The sequence below is a fragment of the Ambystoma mexicanum genome, chromosome 11 (genome assembly GCF_040938575.1).
Source record: "Ambystoma mexicanum isolate Mex_15411 chromosome 11, UKY_AmexF1_1, whole genome shotgun sequence".
Taxonomy (NCBI): domain Eukaryota; kingdom Metazoa; phylum Chordata; class Amphibia; order Caudata; family Ambystomatidae; genus Ambystoma; species Ambystoma mexicanum.
This window is the reverse complement of record NC_090934.1, coordinates 147,360,730-147,372,933: the sequence shown is the minus strand read 5'-3', so window position 1 is coordinate 147,372,933 and position 12,204 is coordinate 147,360,730.

Genomic DNA, 12,204 nt, shown 5'->3' with positions numbered 1-12,204 from the left:
TCACATGGTTGCTAGGCAACCTGCAGGATGGCACGCCAGGCACCGGAGTGATACCTGTCTGCATTAGAGAACCAAAAACCCTGAGAATTGCGTCACCCAAGATCTGACCACTGGCCACGCTCACATATTTAAAAAGAAAACACCACTGCCAAGAAACATTCAAAAGTGCTAATAAAAAGGCAGTTTTTCAGCAAATAAACAATTGCAATAGAAACAGGAAAACCTGATAAATGAATCAACTTTTGTTTGCTTCCTCACCAGACTTCTCAATGCATATCTTTCCCTTAAAAAATGAAGCAACTTTGTACACAATTGTCTGCACTCGGCCATGTTTATATACACTCTATAACTTGACAAGGAGACCACTGGATTTTCAGGGACAGTCATTTAACGTGCAACACAAAATTCCATGAACCAATTTGCAGAAATGTGATTTTTTTTTTTTTTTTTTTTTTTTTTGCATGGTCTTCGCGCTCAGGCAGCAATTTGCCTAATGCAGGAATTTTTAGGGCTCATTTATATAGTGGTGTCCTGAATGGCCAGAAACCCAGAGACTCCATACTCTTCCCCGGAGACCCGGATAAGAGCATTAAAAACCCTGAGTCACTGGGTTAAACCGAGAGGTTAGGCAGGTATGCTGCCAAGCTCACCTTGCCACAAGGCAGCAGCAGTGCACAGTGCAATAACTCGCCAGGAAACATGGACAAGCTTGTGGCAGGGGCCTCGCGAAAGGGGCGTCGCTCTAGGATGTGGAGGAGGCAAGGCTGGTCAATGGGCTTGATCTTGCCTGGTTCGAAATCTGGCATCAGATGTCTGGCCGGATCTCTGACCCCACCGGCCTCAGACCTGACCAGGCTTCACCAAGCCCCCAGCTTTGCCCAGGAAAGCTTGGGGGCTCTGTGATCTAATCTGCTCTGTCCTCCTTTCCACAGCTGTCACTCGCACATTTGCAGGTTTTATTTGCCTAGCCTGTTTCTTTCTTCTGGCCTGAAAGGGGCACCACAGGAATTAATGGGCCGTGACTATCACTGAGGTGAGGGCCTTCACTGTTAAAAGCAGGGTTTCTATTGTTTTCCAAATGTGCATCTTACACTTCCATTGAAAAAAAACCAAGAAGTCATTGCCAAACTCAAAAATTCAGCTTAAACTTGCATTCACTAGTTTTCTTTTGAAATTGTTTTTTTTTGTTTTCATCGGACTACCAGCCAAATACCCTGTAAATGTGCTTGTGTTTTATCAAACGCTATATTTATAAAGATGTTATATGCTTGTCAAACTGCTTAATCACAAATAAATGCTGCTGTTGTGCTGACAGCAGTTATTAAGAAATTAAACTCGGGGTTCATGGGTTCCAACTTTCACCAGAGGGGCAGAAATACCACCACCTCCACCCTGAATATAAGCAAGCAACCAGCCCAACCCATCCCCTGGCCAAACACACTTTATAGCACTTGTTTTTTTCTAAGGAATTGCAAAAAGTCATGCAATTAACAACCAGTTTTAAATATATAACACCTCAGCAACGGTCTCTCAACCTGCTGCGCTACCCCCTTAATGTACTAACAATCACTGCATTAGCAACAGTAGAATGGGTGCACCACTGCCATGGAAGTGATTTTAAGTTGAATTCATGTACAGTGTGGAGTTTGGAAAGAAGCAGCCTGAAAGAAAATGTCTCATGTTTAAACTATTATTTTGAATATTTCCTTTCAGCGGAGTTAAAACGCCAACCCCACCCCCTCAAAACTCTGGCCCCTCCTCCAAACTCTTCCCGCAGCATGGTCCTTGTGGGATCCCCCTTTATATTAGTTCCATTTCCACCACTGGGAGGAGGCGCCTTAAATCGGCAGCTGCACCCCTCCTCGCACCCTTTCGAGTGCGCGTTTGAAGGCTGTTGGCTGCTACTAACATAGAGGAAAGTTACCTGTAAATAGTAAATAGAACACACAGGAAATTGCTCCACACCCTAATGTGCGTCACTTTAGTTCTGCACCAATATAGTTGCAAAGTCTGGGAGTGAATTAGTGAACGACTCATTAAAATTGGATCATAAGTGAGCAGTCAGTGTTCTCGTAAAAGAGTATTTTTTTTTTTTTGTTTTTTTTTTTTTTAGCTGGACCTTCATGACAATAGTTGTCATGCGGCCCTACGTCACGTGCGACTCCTTGAGCCAGGCCTGGCCTTTCATCAACAGGACTTTGCATTCTGGATCTTGAAGTCACCATGTTCACATCAGAATGCCTTCACGTTCCAGCATAACGTGTACCGATGGCTAAAAAGCCAGGATTAGCTGACGGGCTCAGCTATGATGTGGGTCTATTTGGAAGCTATGAATTGTGTCGTATTTCTGCCCACCTATAGTTTTCTGGCAGGAACCATTGCACCAGTTTTAGAAAACATTGCCTTGTGATGTCATGAATCGAACGGAAAAATCACAAACAATTCGTCAGCGGGAATGTTTTTTTTTTTTTGTTTTTATCGAGCACACATGGGCACAGCAGCTGGCACATATATTTTTTTTCTGATTTGTGAGGTAGAACGTGAACAGCACAGAACTGGCACATCTCTAAATATAGCGCAAAATTGCTATACAGGTTGCGAAGATAGAGCCAGAGTGGCACTTAAAAAACAAGCATGCGCACAGTCTATAAAAAGCCCTGTGTGGGTGAAAGGCAGGAAGAAAGAGACATTGTTTGGATAATTCATTTATCTAAAGGAGACGAAAAAAAGTTGCAAATTGAATATCCAATTATTTTTTTTCTACAATAGTAAAACAGATTAAAACCTTGAGCGGTGGTAACAATAGCTGTGGAGCTGTAAGTGAACCCATGAGAATAGATACGAAATATTACTAAAATCGTCTTTATCAAAATCGAATGATGTCTTATATTAGACAATTACACATGTATTAATTGTAGTATTTAACTAAATATTGTTGTTTTGTTCTCATCTCTAATAAAAGCATATGCGATGGCAGTGCAAATTCTACTTCATGGATTTGATATAATAGCTCATATTACAAAACTGGAGGATATGTACGGTGTGTACGCAAATCTGTTTACCCCCGGCTGTTAGAAACTGTGGCATGCAACTATTCCAAACACCAGACAGTGCAAACAGGTCCAGCATAAGCGGCAGAGCGTTGCGGGCAGTGAAACAAAAATGTGGCTCTCTGGTCAATGCTGGTATTTTTAACTCCCTACTCCCGCTCTGGAGTAGGGACTGCACTAGGGTGCAGATCAGGGGAGCCGACTTATGAATTTCCTGGGGGGGGAGGGGAAGGAAATACAGGAAGTGACATCACTGGCAGTTATATGACCGCAAATTTGCATGTAGTTGCCAACTTGGTGCAAAGGCGCGCAAGGGGGGAGGGTGTTGGCGCGCGCAGTGCAGAACAGTGGAAACATTGGCTAGCATGCACTGCATATACTAAAGTCAAGAAAGAAGGAGATTTAAGCCTTCGAGTTGCATTCCAGCAAAACATCACTGCCCCTACTCCACCGCTCTATAATCGTCCAGCAACACCACTAGGATGGGCGAATTAAATGCTTGCTAAACAGAAGGTACAGCTGCAAGGTGGAGTACCACCACCACCACCACCAAAAAAAGTTCCCCATTCAAGGGAAACGAGAAGTAAAGACGTTTCCCGATTAAAAACTACCAAGCAAGACGTGTGTGGTGCCATAGTTCAGTAAAACATCAACAATTCAAACTTACAATAGTGCTGCTGTAGATTGGCCAGCCACAAGTGAAATTTGCTAAGGTGTTACCTCTGGGTAACCAGATAGAGTTAGGGATGTGTCTTAATCTTAAACCTTTCAGTGGACACATCAGATGTGCTGCTGAAGTATAATGCAATCCTGGTTGAAGTATAATGCAATCCTGGCTGAAGTATAATGCAATCAAGCGTGGTTTCAGACTTGGGGGGAAGAGTGTTAACTGCTTTTAACATTGTAGTTTACCAGAAATTCTGCACCCAGGTGATGTTTGGGACTGATGGAAGCACTCGCGTCTAAATGTTGTAGCCATGGTTGTCTCCATGTTTTTAAAAACTCCCACTTTCCGGGTTTTCAACATTCATTTGAAACACCCCTTATTCAAAAAATGAAGGAGTCAGTAAAAAAGCCAATGCTGAAAAACCTATTTCGCACAAGTAGTAAGACCCAAAGGGTAAGAGCGACTGTATAGCAGACCATTCCAATGTAGGACACTGCGGGATTACCTTCAGTCAAAATTCACCCACTGCAATGTTCCTAAATTCAGATTGCAGAGTAGTGTCGGACTGAACCTCAATCAGCTCTTCCTGGGCATCACATGGATGATGCACCACCTCCTCTGCCAGAAATGTCTGCATCACCCAGTCATTAATGCCAGCATTTACTTCAGGGAAGTATTCATCAAAGCTGGACCTTAATGTTGCTAGGTGGCTTGACCAGCTCCAACTGTTCTTTTGCAAAGGTCTAGCTTCCTCTTGAAGGCAAATACTTTTTTATTCATTCTTTCCTCTGTGTTCCCATGTCCACAGGAATGCCCCCAAAGGTGGTATTGGGAGTTTCTGGGGTGGTGAGTTCTAGTGGTCTTAGTTTCCTTTATAAAATACACAAATCACATAGTATGTCAACCAGACAATGTATCATTGTGTACAGCTTAAAGGGGGCCATCTGACTCAAAGCAGCACACTAGAAGATGTATTTTGGAACAATCAACATTGTAAACACACCTCTAGTTTAGATTGTAAAGAGTGCTTGTGCTGCAATTACAAGCGCCCAGTTAATAAAGTCCAGACTTAAAACACTTGATCAGCATTCAGTGAGTAAAATAACCTTATAAAAATAAAATGCAGCTTTGCATAAAATTACAGAGAATTTTGGGATTATGGGGGTAACACCGCTGAAATCCACCATGGAGTCCTATGGACTCCAATTAATGGGGACTAACACTGCCTACCACCACTTGTAATCCGGCAGTAATACCGCCAGACCAAGTGGCAGTAATGGTAGTACAGTTTGGTGGTATCTCGGCAGATTTACAGGCCACACAGACATCACCTCTCTCCATGTTGTCTTTTATTTTAAAGTGGATTACCAGGTTTCAGACCTGTAAAATACTCCTGTCTGCTCAGGTGACTCAGACCCCCACCATTCCATCCTACATAAACTTGATGCCCCCAGGCTGTTCTTCTAGTCTACTTTTATTCTACCCATGTAGATCCAGGAACGTGTTACTCCTGTTACTTTCATGGATTATTTTACTTCCTGTTCCTTAAAGTCAGGGGTCTTAAACATGTGGCTCTCCAGATGTTTTGGACTACGACTCCTATGATCCATCACCATTGACTATGCTGGCTGGGGCAGATGAGCATTGTAGTCCAACATATCTGCAGAGCTAAAGGTTGCAGAACCCGGCGTCCAAGCAGAGGCCTGGAACTCCATACTGCCACAAGCATCTTATCATTTGACTCTGGCTCTGAAATAGAGACTTTATGCCGGCCCTTTACCCACAAACACTGGTTGTTAATATTATACCTTGGAGCTGCATGCGTTAATAGCACTAGTGCAAGAAACGTTCAGGACGGGCGGTAAAAAGACTTCTGTGGGTCTTTTGCGGCCTATGAGTTCACAGGGTTTGGTTGACCAGGGAATAGCACACGAGGCATGGAGTTGGGACAGGATGGCAGGTTAGCTGCTGGCAACCTTTCAGCTGACAACCGTAAACCCATGAAGAGGGAGCGGAGATGTGCAGTGCTTCTTTGCCCCCCTGATTCTCTGATTTGTCAGAGCTACATTTTCAAAGCCTCTCTCTGAATGGAGCATGAGTGCATTCATCTCTGTTGACTCACACAGTTATTGTTCTGTCTGCGTCTTTCATTTGTTATAAAACAGCACCCAAGGTTGGTGGCTCTCAGGGGGTAGGGAGCCTGGGACGCTCCAAGGACAATGAACTGGCAGCCAGGGGGTTTTAGCAATGTGCTACTTTTGTAAACAAAATGAACCCCCCAAAAATCTTTTTTTGTGACTGCACCAGTAAATCATCAAGAATCGATGACTGGGAGAGAGGCTGCAGGAGAGTGATTCCCACTAATTTGTATGGTACAGTAGCACAGATGGGAGAAAGAGGTTGGTTGGCTCTCGACTTACATCTACCTGTTCAGTAGCGCACCTGGGAGTGGGTAGTTGAACTGGCTTTGGGGTCCCTGTTTCTCTGTGATAGCATACTCTTGAGGGCATACTTTTTTAATGAACATTTAATTGCAACTGCATGTGTATACCAAGTGCTTAATTTGTAAAACAGTAGGTGCCTGTGCCCAAATATGTTCTAGCACTTCTGTGACACTTGGGCAGTTCCACACCACTGCTGCCACCCAGGGTCGGACTGCAACAAGAAATAGCCCCGGTCACCCAAAAAAAAGTGGGCCACCCCTCGCCTCAAAAAAGTGGCCCATCCCTCGCCTCACAACACTTGACCTCTGATGATATCACCGCAAGTGATGTAATTTGACCCCACACCAAAGTGACATCCCGGGAAGCGATGAAACACAACCTTTCACCCCTTGACAAAATAGGAAGTGGCATCAAATAGCATTGCTCCTAAGTAAACTACACTACGAAAAATATGGTTATGATTTCACTAAGGTGATATACATTTCATACAAGAATGGATCACCATACGTATCATTAATATCTGTGTGTATAGATCCATATTGTCAAAATACTGTGACTCCAAGCAGACGTCCAAGGCCGCATGATAATATGGTATTATATAGCACTTACCCTTAAGCTCTTTTTTTATAGAACAAATATGCATACAATATCAACCAACCTGTGTTGGTACTTATATCGACCCAAGAAGGATGAAAGGTTTTTGAAGAATAAAAAATGAACAAAAAATTGAAAAAAATGAATTTTTCTGAAGATTTTCTTTTTTCAAACCGGCCCAAGCATGGCCTGAAACCGGCCCTTACTGCCCAGGGACGATTTCGGCCCGGCCAGGGGCCAATCCGACCCTGCTGCCACCACCCATAGTGCGACAGAGGCCGTCCATTGTGGGGCCTCAGACTCCATTAGGAGCCTATTCATGAAGACAAAAAAAGCACACACATTCTTTTGCCGCGATGACCATCATCAAGGCAAAAGAAGGTGTGCGCTTTTTCTTTTGTCTTTATAAATAGGCTCCTAATGGAGCCTGAGACCTCACAAAGGCCCGGCCCCAGTCGCACTAAGCATGTGTGGCAGGGGCCGTGGATCGGGCTGCTGCTTGTTAATGAAGCAACAGCCCGACCCTTTGGTCATTTATCCTCTTTTTTTTTTCTTTTCTTTCCAAACTGTGGATGCGCGCCCCCCCTGGGCATGAGGCTGCGGCACACCAGACGGGCGCGCCCCACAGTTTGAATACCGCTGCGCCTAAGCCCTCCCGTCCAGGACCATACACCAATATGAATCCTAGAGGGGAGGGCTTAATAATCGCACATTTTCGCGATTATACCCGGCCGGAGAGAAGTGATGCAGTATCGATGGAAAGAGCCATCGATGCTGCATCACTTCTCTCTGGCCGGGGGGGGCTCAGCCCCGACTTGATTTTGCCAGGGGGGCTAGGGCCCCGGAGCCCCCCCGTACTCGGCGCCCCTGGTGCAGATGCCGGGATCAGGCCTGTCTCCTTAGGCCTTTCGAAGATGGGCACTCTTGTTTGCCCTTACTGAACTCAACCCTATCAGGACCACCTTCCACCAACAAACTCTGTACTTCAGGTTGGTCGTGGGGATTGAGGATTTCTGGCAACACCTCTTCCTCGTCAGGTTCAGGTGTTTGACCAACTTCCTCCACCTCAGTGATAGGTGAGTTAGGGGGAACATACTCTTTCGCTCTTTTGTCTTTTTTGACTCCTTTAGCCTTGGGTTTCCCCTGACTTTGGCTTGGCTTTGGTCTTTGCCAATGCAGCCCGCGTTTGTGACCTTGTGCATGGTCTCTCTACTGTGTCCCGCACAAGACCTAAGTCTCTGGGATCATTCCCCAACAGGACTTTACCTGGGACTTGCCTTTAAATACTAACTCAAATCCTCACCATAGTACCAATGATAGTAAGATTTACAGGCATTACTGGGAACTTGAGAGGGGGCCATCAGCTAACTTGATGGGCATCAAAAGAGCTCTGGCAAGTTCCTCTGGGTCTATTAAGGTAGAATCCACCACTGTTCTGCTTGCCCCACTATCCCTAAGGACAGGAGTGTCAACTCCATTGATCAGCCCACTGACCTTAAAGTAGTGCTTCGCATTATCTGGAATGCTAGCATAAGCCTCTGAGACCTTAGGCTCCCTCGAACCCAGGAAAACTAAGACTGCCTCAGATTCTATCCCACTGGGGAAGGAGTCCACGTAGAAGGATGCCCCTGTGATATGTTCCTCCCCATAGGAGGAGAAGGCCAGACTCACAGAGTGGATCCCCAAGGTTTTGACCTTACATCTGGGGCCCCCGTTCACATGGTCATTTGATCTACAAGCCACACAATACCCAATGGTTCTTGGGATATAGGGAGGCTTACTATAACCAGAGTTCTTCTTGGAAGGATAACTTCCACTACCCTGAACATTCTCTTGGGACTTACCCTTAAATGTCTTTTCGTGGCTCTTTTGGGACAACGTTTTATCCGATCCCCCACCCTCTTTTTCTTTGGACTTTTTCACCTCCACCTGCTTACCAGAAGTAGTATTGTCCTTATGGGACACTCTGTGTGACAACCATACATCTGCTGCCATGACCAACTTCTTAGGATCAAACTCCTTTGAATCAGCTAAATGCTGCTTCAGCTCAGGGAAACAAGATGCAAAAATATGTTCAAGCATGACTAAGGAAATCATACCCTCAAAGGTGGAGACCTTATAGACTTCAACCCAGCCTGTCACGTTTTTTTAAGGAATCAGTAACATATAATATCCAAGTGTTACCTTCTTTCTTTTTGTACTGTCTAAACCTCTTCAAGTATTGGGCAAGAGTTTTATCAAACTTTAAGATGAGAGTCTGATTACATTTTGCAAAGTCTACTCTTTCAGCCTTTGATATCTCCATAATAGCACTGCAGCCAGTATGGGGTAGTCGACTGAGCAACCATGCAATCTTGTCATCATCCACAACCTCTTGAAATTCACATGCATACTCAAATAAAGTCGAGAAGGCCATAGTGTCATTCTTCTCCTCCTACACACTGCGCAGATCCTTAGGAAACCTTGGATGAGAGGAGGACCCAGACCCATGTCCAGATCCCTTGGATGAGCCATTCGAAACCTGACACTTGGCCAATTCCAACTGGTGATCCTTGTCCTTTTGGGTTTCTGCCTGCTCCCCCTTCAGTTTAGCCATGTAGAATTCAAACATGGCATCAGCATCAGAGCTGGCAGAGGAAACCTGGGACAACACATCACATCTGTCGCCATGGACACCATGGCCAAGTGCAGCGACAGAACTGTCAGTGAGAGCAACCTCACCACCTTCTGCACTGTCATCTGATGTTATGGCATTGAGTTGCAACTCTTGCCATTCCATGATCCTTTGAATCATTGCAATCTTTGTACCTTGAGCAGGCAAGCCTCTCTCAGTACACAGCATTCTTAATGTTTCTGACCTAAAAGCATTTAATGTTATGTATGTAACTCTTTCCATATTACAAGATAGGTTGTTTAGCTTTTACAATACTTTACTACTAAGGTTGCTATGTGTCCTGGGTAAGTGTAATCTCAGTACCTTTTCCAGTGTCCAACACTGGGTACCTTTGATCCTATTCCACTGCTGTACACCAATGTGTTAAGATGGAATTCTGATTTCTGGCCTGGTGGGCAGAGGTTCAGAAGACCAGCCTAGTTTCTTGGAACAGGGTAACCTTCTGGACAATCAAGGTAGCATTGGCGACGGGCAAGAATAGGTCTCAGGAGGGGGGAGGGTGGTCGAAAGCCCACAATGAGCACACACAGTGAAGGCCACTACAATTTACTCTTTCATGTGTATATCAAAAATGCATATACATTCATTAAAGGCCTTTTACATCAAACACAAGCAAAGATCAACATTACATCTTAAACTAAAACCACACTACTATAGAACATATATACAGTTACAATGGCCTAAAGGAATGGCACACAGTAATGGTCCACAACCTGTAAGGGACAGGAGCAAACAGTAAGAATATACTTTAGGCAGTCCTTCACTTTACCAATCCCAACTGAAAGGCAGTGTAGTCCCTTCAAAGAGTGGAGCCTAATGCTCAAATGTACTGTCGGTTCCAGATGCACGCAGTCGTGCGGTTGGGCTAAAACGAGGTCTCTTGCAGGGGCTGTAGCAGCTCAGGAAGGCAGGTGAGGCAGTGAAGAATAAGTTTGCACTATTCGAGGAGAGTATCCCCCAAGAGGGCAGAACAGAATACAAGAATTGTGAATAGCTTGGTAGAACAGGCTACCCCGATAAAGGTGAGTGGCCCTCATGGGACACTTGTGCATAAAAATGGATAAATGCACCAGGGGCCAATGGTAAGGGATTCAAGTACTCACCAATCCAAGGCGCACTCCTTACCAAACTTCGCAAGTCGAGTCCACTTCGTTTGCAGGTTTAAATGATGCAAAAGTGCAGCTCTGCAGCTTTCAACAGCTGATTTCCAGGGATGATTCTGTGGCGGGACAGTGGCGATTTCTCCTCTCCTGGTAAAGGGATCAACTTGATTTCACTGCAGCTCATCTCAGTGCAGAGGGGGGCACAGCAGCAGTGCACCCACAAAGCTCGTCACCACGGTTGTGCGACACGGTAACAGCGTGTACTCGAGTTCAGGCGTACTCTCCTAATTCCAAACCTAGGGTGCCAATGTGTTTGAAACTTGGCAGGAGAGTGCCTTCAAACCAGTACTTACGACCTGCAAATTCTCAAGAGTTAACTCAAGACAGCGGTGGTTCTAGGGCAAAGGTCCTGCTCAAGCTGGTCAGTTCACTGGTTGGCCCAGGAACACTTCCGAAAAGGCTGACTTGCAGGTTAAGGTAGAGGTGCCCTGAACAGTTGTTCCCACTATTCAAGTGCAGAGCAGCCCCTTTGCAGACCTTCTAGTTCGATTAGATGCAGAGGAATCCAGAGGGACAACAGTGGGCTTAGGGTGCCAAACCTACCAGTGGCTCACCAGCAGTTACTCTACTTGGTTTCTTAGTTTCAGGATGCTTGGATCCTATCCTAGGTTCAGTGAGAACTCAAGAGATCGACCTGGTATTGGTGTTGTGGTCCTTCTCTTATCCAGAATCTCCTTTGCACCAAAATGAGGACCCAATAAGAGACATGCTCACATACAGCCATGCCAGACGTGGACCAATCATGGACCACAGTGGTCCCAGTCATTCCCAGCACACCAGACTCTCTGGCACCGAGGATGTGTACTGGAACTAGACAGTCCAGCCCACATCCTGGAGGCTCAGGTACAAGGCATGCGATAAAAATATAAATAATAATAATAATAATAAGAAGAAGAAGCCTGCAAAAGCTTGGCATTTCGCGGGGGAATGCATGACCAAATAAGGACTGACCCAGGTCTGCTCGACCTGGGGAAGGCAAAGGGACAAGATAGCCAAACGATAGGACAAATAACCTTGTGGCATGTCCATTTTGAAGCCAAGACAGAGCTTAATTTGTGGGGGTGTTTGCTAGGGCTCAGCCCTGGCACTTATTTCTGAGCCCTGGCAGTAATTGTCTCAAACTCGGATTGATTGCGAAGTAATGAAAGCGAAAGCATTCATCAATCCCATTGAGCAGGTGCAAGCTGTAGTTTAACCCCAAGTGTGTCGACACTGTGGGAGAGCAGTTGTGGGTGGTGACAGCAATGGTGGGGACCTGCCCGCCCTCAGCGTCACAAGCGTGCTAGAAAGTATTTGACCCCTGCCACTTATTTTCTTACAAATGAAGCAGTGAGCCAAGGCACCTTCCTATGCCAACTGCGGTAAACACTGTTTGCATTACAAGAAAGGGTTAAGAATATGCAAAGGTAAAGGCTGCCACCAGCCCTGTCCAAGGCTCATCTGTATCTCTACCAAAAAATCCTTTGAGGGAGTCTAGGGCCGGGGAGTTGCTAGGTCTGGAAAAGACCCGGGGCTAAGCTGATGTTGGAACTGTTGCGACTGGGGGCTAGCTAGTCTTTTGGCTGTAGCTCCTGAGATTCTATCCGGGGCTACAACGAAAAGATCAGGGGCT